Genomic DNA, 7,891 nt, shown 5'->3' with positions numbered 1-7,891 from the left:
TTTGTGTGTGTGGCAGTGCTGGAAATTGGTAAAGCTGGTCTTCCGTTTTCCTGCATGAGAATGCACGCTGGCCAGCTGATTGTTGTGCCCACATGCATGCCAGAAACCCGGAAGACTAGCTGGCCAGCACAAAGTTCATTTTTGGGCACACGCATGTGCTGTGGGCAGCTTCTCTTCTGGGCTGCGCCTCAGACGCATGTGTGTGTTCCCCTTTGGGCACACGGTGCCAAAAAGGGTTGCTATCCCTGAGATAGACTTTAGGATCTAAAACATAATCTTAATTTTAAAACAGAATGACTAAAAATTGAACATTTATTTTACATAATCAATGTAACCCAATCTATAATTTAAAAAGATTATTTACTAAATCTATATATACACCCATATCATGAATGTTACTCTGGGCAACATACAATAAAAACAAAACATCAAAAGACACATCTTAACAATTAAGAACATAACATACGTATAATAAATTATGGGAGGGTCTTAATAAAAAAAACATATTTTATAAATTCATTGCAGGCTCCCTGTTTGACTTTAAAAAATTACATCTTGAAGTGTTTCTCGAAGACTAATAGGGTGGGCCAGCTTCACCTGCGAGGAATGATGTAACAGTGGGTAGTAAAGTAATGTATAAATTCAGTCAAATTCATTACATGTAGTTTGACATGTAAAACCGTGTTTCCCTGAAAATAAGACAGGGTCTTATTGTTTTTTGACCCCCAAAATAAGCACTTGGCCTTATTTTCGGGGAGTTATTATTATTTTTGAGGTGCAGGAGGTGGCGAGTGTGGTCACCTCATGGCTGCTGCTATGTTGCAATATTTTCAACATAGGGAGAGGTTATTTTCAGAGGAGGACTTATTTTAGCGCAGACGCTCAAAAGCTCAATTGGGCTTGTTATCCGTGGAGGTCTTATTTTCAGAGAAACAGGATAGTTAAAGCTGTCCATGGTTTAATATGATGATTAACTCCATCCACAGTTGAATGAAGGCTTGGAGATAATAGAAATTTCATATCCTAGCTTGTCATGTTTTAAGACAGCTATTGAATGAACATTTATATAGGAATGCAAATTGTTAATGTTTTAAAGGATGTAGGATTCTCTGAAGTATTGAGAAGAGATGCAATTTTCAAATTATATACATTCATAAACTTTACTTGGGGAAAAGCTGTCTTTGTTTTGGCAAGAGCGAAATACTACAGTTTGCCCCATTGGAGGAAACTCTTGCCTCATTGTAAAGTGCCCTTCAGTTTCTGATTGCTTCATGCCCATGGCCTTGTAGTTTCATCAGCAACAATACACTAATTGCCTTCTTCCGTGTTTTATAAACTCCCCAGTTTAGCCTTCATTCCCAGGTAATTTTTGTGCTTTTGTGCTCAAGTGCTAACCAGATCAGACTTACACCTTTTTTAAAAAAATTAGCCATTAGAAATTTATTTAAAGGAAATATTGGATTGAATTAATGAATTGTGAACTTGAGATATTTTAAATATATAACTGAAAGCCGGCTAGAATCCCCTCAGTGAGCTGGGTGGATTAGTGGTTTAGTAATAAACAAACAAACAAACAAACAATAAAGCTACCAAACATACTATTTTACCGTGCTTGGGAAAATTTAATCATTTATTAATTAAAAGCATAACTTCAATAATATAAAGCTAATTTGTATATAGTATTATAAAAGGTAGTTTAGCAGCATCAGACAAACTCCACAAATTTAGCAATCTCTGTAGTGCTGAAGTTTATTCAAATTGGAATATAAATATTTTAAATAGCTTAACGTTTAGGAACATACCTTTTGTTTTAATATTAAAATTAATTTGCAGACTTATACTGTATATAATTTTTTTCCTACATATTCTTACACAGGGAATGGGCAGCATCAGTTGTTCTTGTGAATGAACTTGGATGGATAATATGACCCTCATCCTATTAGATCTTTCAGTGGCCTTTGAAATGATGTAACTGGTATTCTTTCAAACTGTCTTTGACAATTAAGGGCACTGTTTTGTGGGTGATTCCAAGCACTGAAGGCACAGACGAAGAGATCAGTAAAGCGATGATTCCATTAAGCTATGCCACAGATCTTGGTGCATTTCTGCTGCTGTTTAACCTATACTTGGACTTGCTGGGAGAGATCATCTGTTGGTTGTTGATGATCCTCAGTTGCACACTGCCAGCTTCAATCAGATGGGAGATGCTATCAATATCTAATGTCAATATCTGGAGGCTGTCAGGATCCAAGTTGAGGCTGAATCCCTGCAATACAGTTTCTATTTGTTTACTTGGGTCGTTTAAGTGATCTGGTTTCATCTTTGATGGGGCAGCATCATGGACATCCTGGACTCATAGCTATTTCTGGAATAGATCGATGGGAGGCCTTTGCCAAACTCTAATTGGTCACCAGTTATCATCCCAATAAAATGAGAGGTTCTTGCAATAATAACTCATGCCCCAAGCATACTTACTTGGACCACTTAGAACAGGGGTTTCTAAACTTTTTGCCATAATAATTCCACTTAGTGTAATTCTAATGTACATACCTTCACTAAAAATTCAAACATTAAAACAAACACATAACTTTGAACTGTATTTTGGGAAGGTGGATTTATTGTAACAATGCACAACCAAAAGGCTCTTTACACATCCCCTGGACGCTGCATTTCTACAAGAGAAGTACATTTTACTGTTGGGAAATTCTGACTTTGAAGTTTCAGATAATCAAGAACACAGGAGCCTGGACAATCATCTGGAGTTTGTCAACATGGACAAATGGCACCTGTTGGCTTCCTATTAGCTTCTAGGTTCAATTTAACATGCAGCTTGTAACCTTTAGGACCCCACATAGTTTGACACTAAGGTACTTGAAGATCCTTAATTAAGTAAAATTGACTCATCTCACCATATACCAGGAGAAACCTGTTGTTGAGTCCCTGTTTCTACAAGATTAGGAGTTCAGTGATAGACTGCAGTTGATTATTAAGTAATGGAAATCTTGCAATAAGTGGGATGAAATAATGTTTCTTTATTATTCTCCTTTCTTTCTATATCTGATAACTGATTTAGATCCCACTACACTTGCACTATGTCCTATTCACGAATTATGTATTTGTACTCTTATTATATAAAATGTGTGAAAACTACTTATATGTATTAGATATGTTGTGTCTTGAATAACTTGGTAAAATAATGTAAAATACAAATAAATAAATATGCATTTGATATTACAGTATTTCCTATGTATTGCCACATTTGTTTAGATTAATGCACATTTAATTAGGATAACAATGACTCATGCAGACTTGAACAGTTTTTGAGGTACAGTTCTGGTAGTGTTCTAAACTATTAGAAAATAATTTTCCCTGAATGAAGTGAAACTTCAAGTCTGTGTAGTCATGCATCAAATACAATAGCCTTGATTCACAATCTAGTTAATTTGTACCTTTTTAATTTTAATTTTATTATACCATTCTGCCCATATAGTACTTCTCATAAGCCTTCTTGAACTCTAGGTGGAAGGAAACAGTGAGTATGACTCAATCAGTTTTAGCAAAAATGCCTTTTGCTTCTTCCAGCACATAGGGGCAATATAGAGCCTCTCTAGGAAGCAACATACTTTCCTGTCCTTTGGCTTTAGAACTGCTGCAGTCTCTCCCTCCTTCCTTCTCTCTCCACTCTCTGCAGCATTGTGAGATTTAACACTCCTACAAAAAGGGAAAGACACTGTACAGGAAATCTGGGAAAGCTGGTAAGGAATTTCTATCAGTTTCTAAAATGGGAATGGGGAAAAAAGCAGGATTACTTCGACAGGAATCATTATCTGCTGCATGCTTTTATGTAAAGGTTGCAGACTAGGAGTTATCTGATGGTAAGAGACGCCTCCCCTTTCCCTACCCTCAAGAGTGCTTTTGTACAGTTAATTAATGCAAACTTTCATGCAAGAAGGAAGTAATTATAACTGTGTATTCCCTTTTAATGATAGAGAAGTATGCAACCTCTTCCTTTCCAGGGAGATTCAATCACGGCAAATAACAGATGACTTATTGCCATAATGAAGTTGGCAAAATCCCCACATTCTAAAACAGTAACACTAGTTCTGATTGTAAAAGCTTATGAAGATGATAAATTAATGTGACAGAGTTGAGGGAATGAGACTGCAACTGTGGAAATATTTTTCTCAAGGTTCACCTTAGTCATCTGGGAAACAAACTCAGAAGTATAAAAAATATTTACATATTGGAGAAGGAAAATACAGGTATAAATAGACTGTACGGAACGTGATGTGGGTGTGCCTGATTAGGTGAGTGGCAGCTTGAAAGAAATGGAAAGCATCTTAAGTGTATATGTACATACTGAAAAACCTGGGAAATAGAAACTGTTTCTTTAAAAAAAAAAAGCTCTTATGATATATTGAGAAATGTGAAACTTTAAATACAAATTTACAATTATGTCACAAAACTATATTTACTTGTAATTCCCATTCAAGTAAGCATAACTTACTATTAGATATTGTATATACTGGTCGCCAAAGTTGTATTGAAATAAGTGGAAATTACTGCTGAATAGCATTATAATTAGGTGCTTCAGCATAGATGTACCGTATATACTCGAGTATAGGCCGACCCGAATATAAGCCGAGGCACCTAATTTTACCACAAAAAACTGGAAAAGTTATTGACTCGAGTATAAGCCTAGGGTGGGAAATGCAGCAGCTACCGGTAAATTTCAAAAATAAAAATAGATACCAATAATGTTTTTGAATATTTATTTCAAAGAAAAACAGTAAACTAGCGGTGTATTCAATGAAATACTTCACTCACCTCATGATGCTGATGTCCCGCTATGATGATGATGTCCCGTGCAGCCGCGGGAGCGATGTCCCGCCTCCTATGACACACGGCACAGTGATTCCTATCATTGGATCACTGTACCAGAGGAGGTGGGACATCGCTATGTGGCTGCTTGCCATAACAAGGAGGAGGTGGGACATCGTTGCAGAGCGGCAGGAGGGGGAGGAAGGGGAATCGTAAGACAGCCCTGCATTACATTAGAACGTGAGGGGGGATAGTGCGGTGCGCGCTGCGCGGCAAACTGACACAGAGGGAGGGGAAACTCACAGGGGCACTGGGCCATTCACGAGTGTCACCCAGCGGCATGGCCCCGCCCCTTTTTCTCCTCCATTTCGGGCAAATTTTTCACTGACTCGAGTATAAGCCGAGGCGGCTTTTTTCAGCCCAAAAAGTGGGCTGAAAAACTAGGCTTATACTCGAGTATATACAGTAGTTTTTTTAAGGCTGCAGTTATTTGCCCTGAATGCATGGGAGTAACCCTTATCATAGTAGGATTTACTTTTGAGTAAACACTTTTGGCCTGGCTTGAATAGATGAAGCAGGTGATTGCAGATATAAGGATTGACTAATATGAAGGAAGCTTGCTTTTTAAAGTAGGGAAAGTTAATATGAACTCAACCTGATTGATTTTTCAAGCCACATACTGAAGTTGTCCTTTTGAAGCCTATTTGTTTAGATTACTTAACGAATATTGAGATGGCTAAGATTATGCATAGTACTTTGTAGAAAAATGATTTTAATCCACATTTTTACTATCAATGGAACGCAAAAACATTAGTAGTTATTGAACTAAATGGCACCGAGGCATGGCTGCGGAAAGAAAAAAGGAATCGAACAGATGTGGAGAGCTAAATAAGATACTTACCGGGAGTAAACAGAAAAATCCCCATTTTATGGGTTTCTTTGCTTTGGAATGGGATTGTTTGTAGACTCGGTGCTCGCCTGCTAGACTGGGGCAAAATGCACGCTGGCAAATTTCGGAGTGCACGCTAGGCAGAGCAATGCAAAAAACAGAGAGAGAGAGACAAACTGCATGTGTGAACCCGCCATTACTCTAGCCATTTTGTTACAGTCGATATCGGAGCAGCGGACCAAGAACAAGGACCGCGAGGGCCATGTGAGTTTGAACGATCCAAGATGTAACGGCCGTTTTTTTTTAACGCGCGTTCCACCTCTGGAGGGTTAACGTTCGCGCAGAGATGCCCGACCTGCGACAGCCACCCCGCCTTAAAAATGTGGGAACATATTTTCCCCGCCCCTGGTCGATGTAGCTGAAGCCAAGAGAGTATCTGGCGAAAAAGGGCGTGAAACTGGGCTCCACATCCTGGCGAAATGAGCGAATGAGGGACGCGGCGGGGAAAAGACGCTCTGCTGGCCGGCGCGCCCCAAGAGGAGCGCCCCAAGAGGAGCGCCCTCAGTTTCACTGGTTTCGGAGTCTCCGCCTTGAGGCGTCGTCCGTGGCTGCGGGGAGATAAGAAGCCGCCGCTTTGGGCCGATTCCCTCCTCTGGCTGCGAAGCGGGAGAAGGTCTTGAAGCCCCAAACCTTTCATCTCCGTGGAGGGCCGCCTCCCTCCTCAGTCTGCCCCGCCTTCTCCCCCTCCATCCCTCCCCTTGGAGAATAGAGGCGAGTTTGCAACGAGGACCCCAGGCCAGGAACCGGTGTGGGCGGAAAGGGCGCTGCCATTCAGTCCAACCCACGCGCCCCTTCCTGCCAGCCACTGAGCGGCCCACTCCGCCCCCTCGTGGCTTTGACCAGGCCCGGCCCTCCCTCCTTCCCTCCCTCCCTCCGTAGGAGGTGCTGATCCCCGGCGAACCAGCCAGAGCGGCAGGGGCAGCAAGAGGGAAACACGAAGCAGCCTCTGCACCCCTTTCAGCCGAGGGAGGAGATAGGTGAGGCCTTCGGAGCAGGGGAGGGCGACGGGTCGGTGGGTCTGGGTTTGGTTTGGGTTCTGCTGCCGCGGTTCTCGCCAGTAACCCCGAATGAGGGTTTGAACATGATGGTACTGTTGGTGGTTGTTTTTATTTTTGCACTGCGTTTTGTTTGTGGTTTTTGGAGGGAAAGGTATCTTAAGGGTGGGACAGATTCTCGGAAAGGCTTTCCCCCCAAAAAATAAGAGGCGAGGAAGGATAGCAGATAATGCAAAGGCAGAGAGAGTCTGGAATGTGGGTATACTAAAACGAATGCAAGAGTTTCCATGGCAAAGAGTAGGAGCTGCTGGGAGGCTTATTTGCAAATAGAAGGAGCTGAATATATGCGGGACTGGCTGAGTATTCCTTCCTGAGAGAAGTTCGTGTTTTTAAAGGATGGGAGACGAAGGGGGCAGTTCATAAACCATCGGTAGAATAAGAGCTATTTGCTTAACTAACTATGAAGTCACTTTCGCTTAGGTTTTGCTACGAAGTTTGTCACAGTTTTTAAGATGGTGAGACTAGTAGAGACTCTTCTGGTTCATGATTATTCTTAATACCGTTTTGCAGAGCTTGGGAGAGTTCAATTTTAGGTCGTTTCTATTTAGTAATGTGAAAGAGCATGCAGGGCTTTTAAGACTGGGGTTAGCTATTTAGATTTGGGGATCTTGCAATGGCTGCCTTGATCACTAATTTAGGTTTTATGTGCTAATTACACTTGGAGTCACCTTCATAAAGTCTTTATTTTGTTAACTGTGCTACAATGTTTCATTTAGTGGCTGCCAATGTAGCCAATATACATTAGTGTTGTGTCTTATGCATAAGTGGCATTGGATTATTCACTGTGGTCCATATGCACTAAAAAAAACAGTGCCTTTATATTTACCTGTGAGGTGGATTTTTTTTTTGCTACCTTTCCTGTTGATATTCCCTTGTCCTGCTGCAGGAAATTGGAATACAGTGGCAATTGATGCTTTACTTCTTATTTATACATAATGCACTGTTATATCCTTTTAGCTTCTGTCCTGCACTTTTGTTCTGGAATATACTGTTCAACAATGGAAGAGAGGATGTTAGGTAATGTTCATGCTTAATTTCTATGGAATATGTAATTGGCCAACATACC

At 40.7% G+C, this 7,891-nt stretch overlaps 1 protein-coding gene across 4 annotated transcripts in view; it reads left to right on the top strand.

Annotated features, from left to right (window-relative positions):
• The first annotated feature begins 3,624 nt into the window (after nucleotides 1–3,624).
• The window catches only part of ADD3 (adducin 3), a 129,457-nt gene continuing 125,190 nt past the window's right edge, over nucleotides 3,625–7,891 (top strand). Inside the window, exon 1 of one of the 4 annotated variants that reach the window (XM_032225244.1) lies at nucleotides 3,625–3,755. The gene's annotated coding sequence lies outside the window, so the exon portion shown is untranslated. Of the gene's footprint in view, nucleotides 3,756–5,909; nucleotides 5,975–6,657; nucleotides 6,748–7,891 lie in introns of those variants that run through there. The other 3 variants (XM_032225245.1, XM_032225243.1, XM_032225246.1) reach the window with 3 other exon arrangements.

This window comes from Thamnophis elegans, chromosome 10, assembly GCF_009769535.1.
Source record: "Thamnophis elegans isolate rThaEle1 chromosome 10, rThaEle1.pri, whole genome shotgun sequence".
Classification (NCBI taxonomy): Eukaryota; Metazoa; Chordata; class Lepidosauria; order Squamata; family Colubridae; genus Thamnophis; species Thamnophis elegans.
Note: the sequence above shows the minus strand (reverse complement) of the source record. Positions and strands in the feature narration are given on the sequence as shown.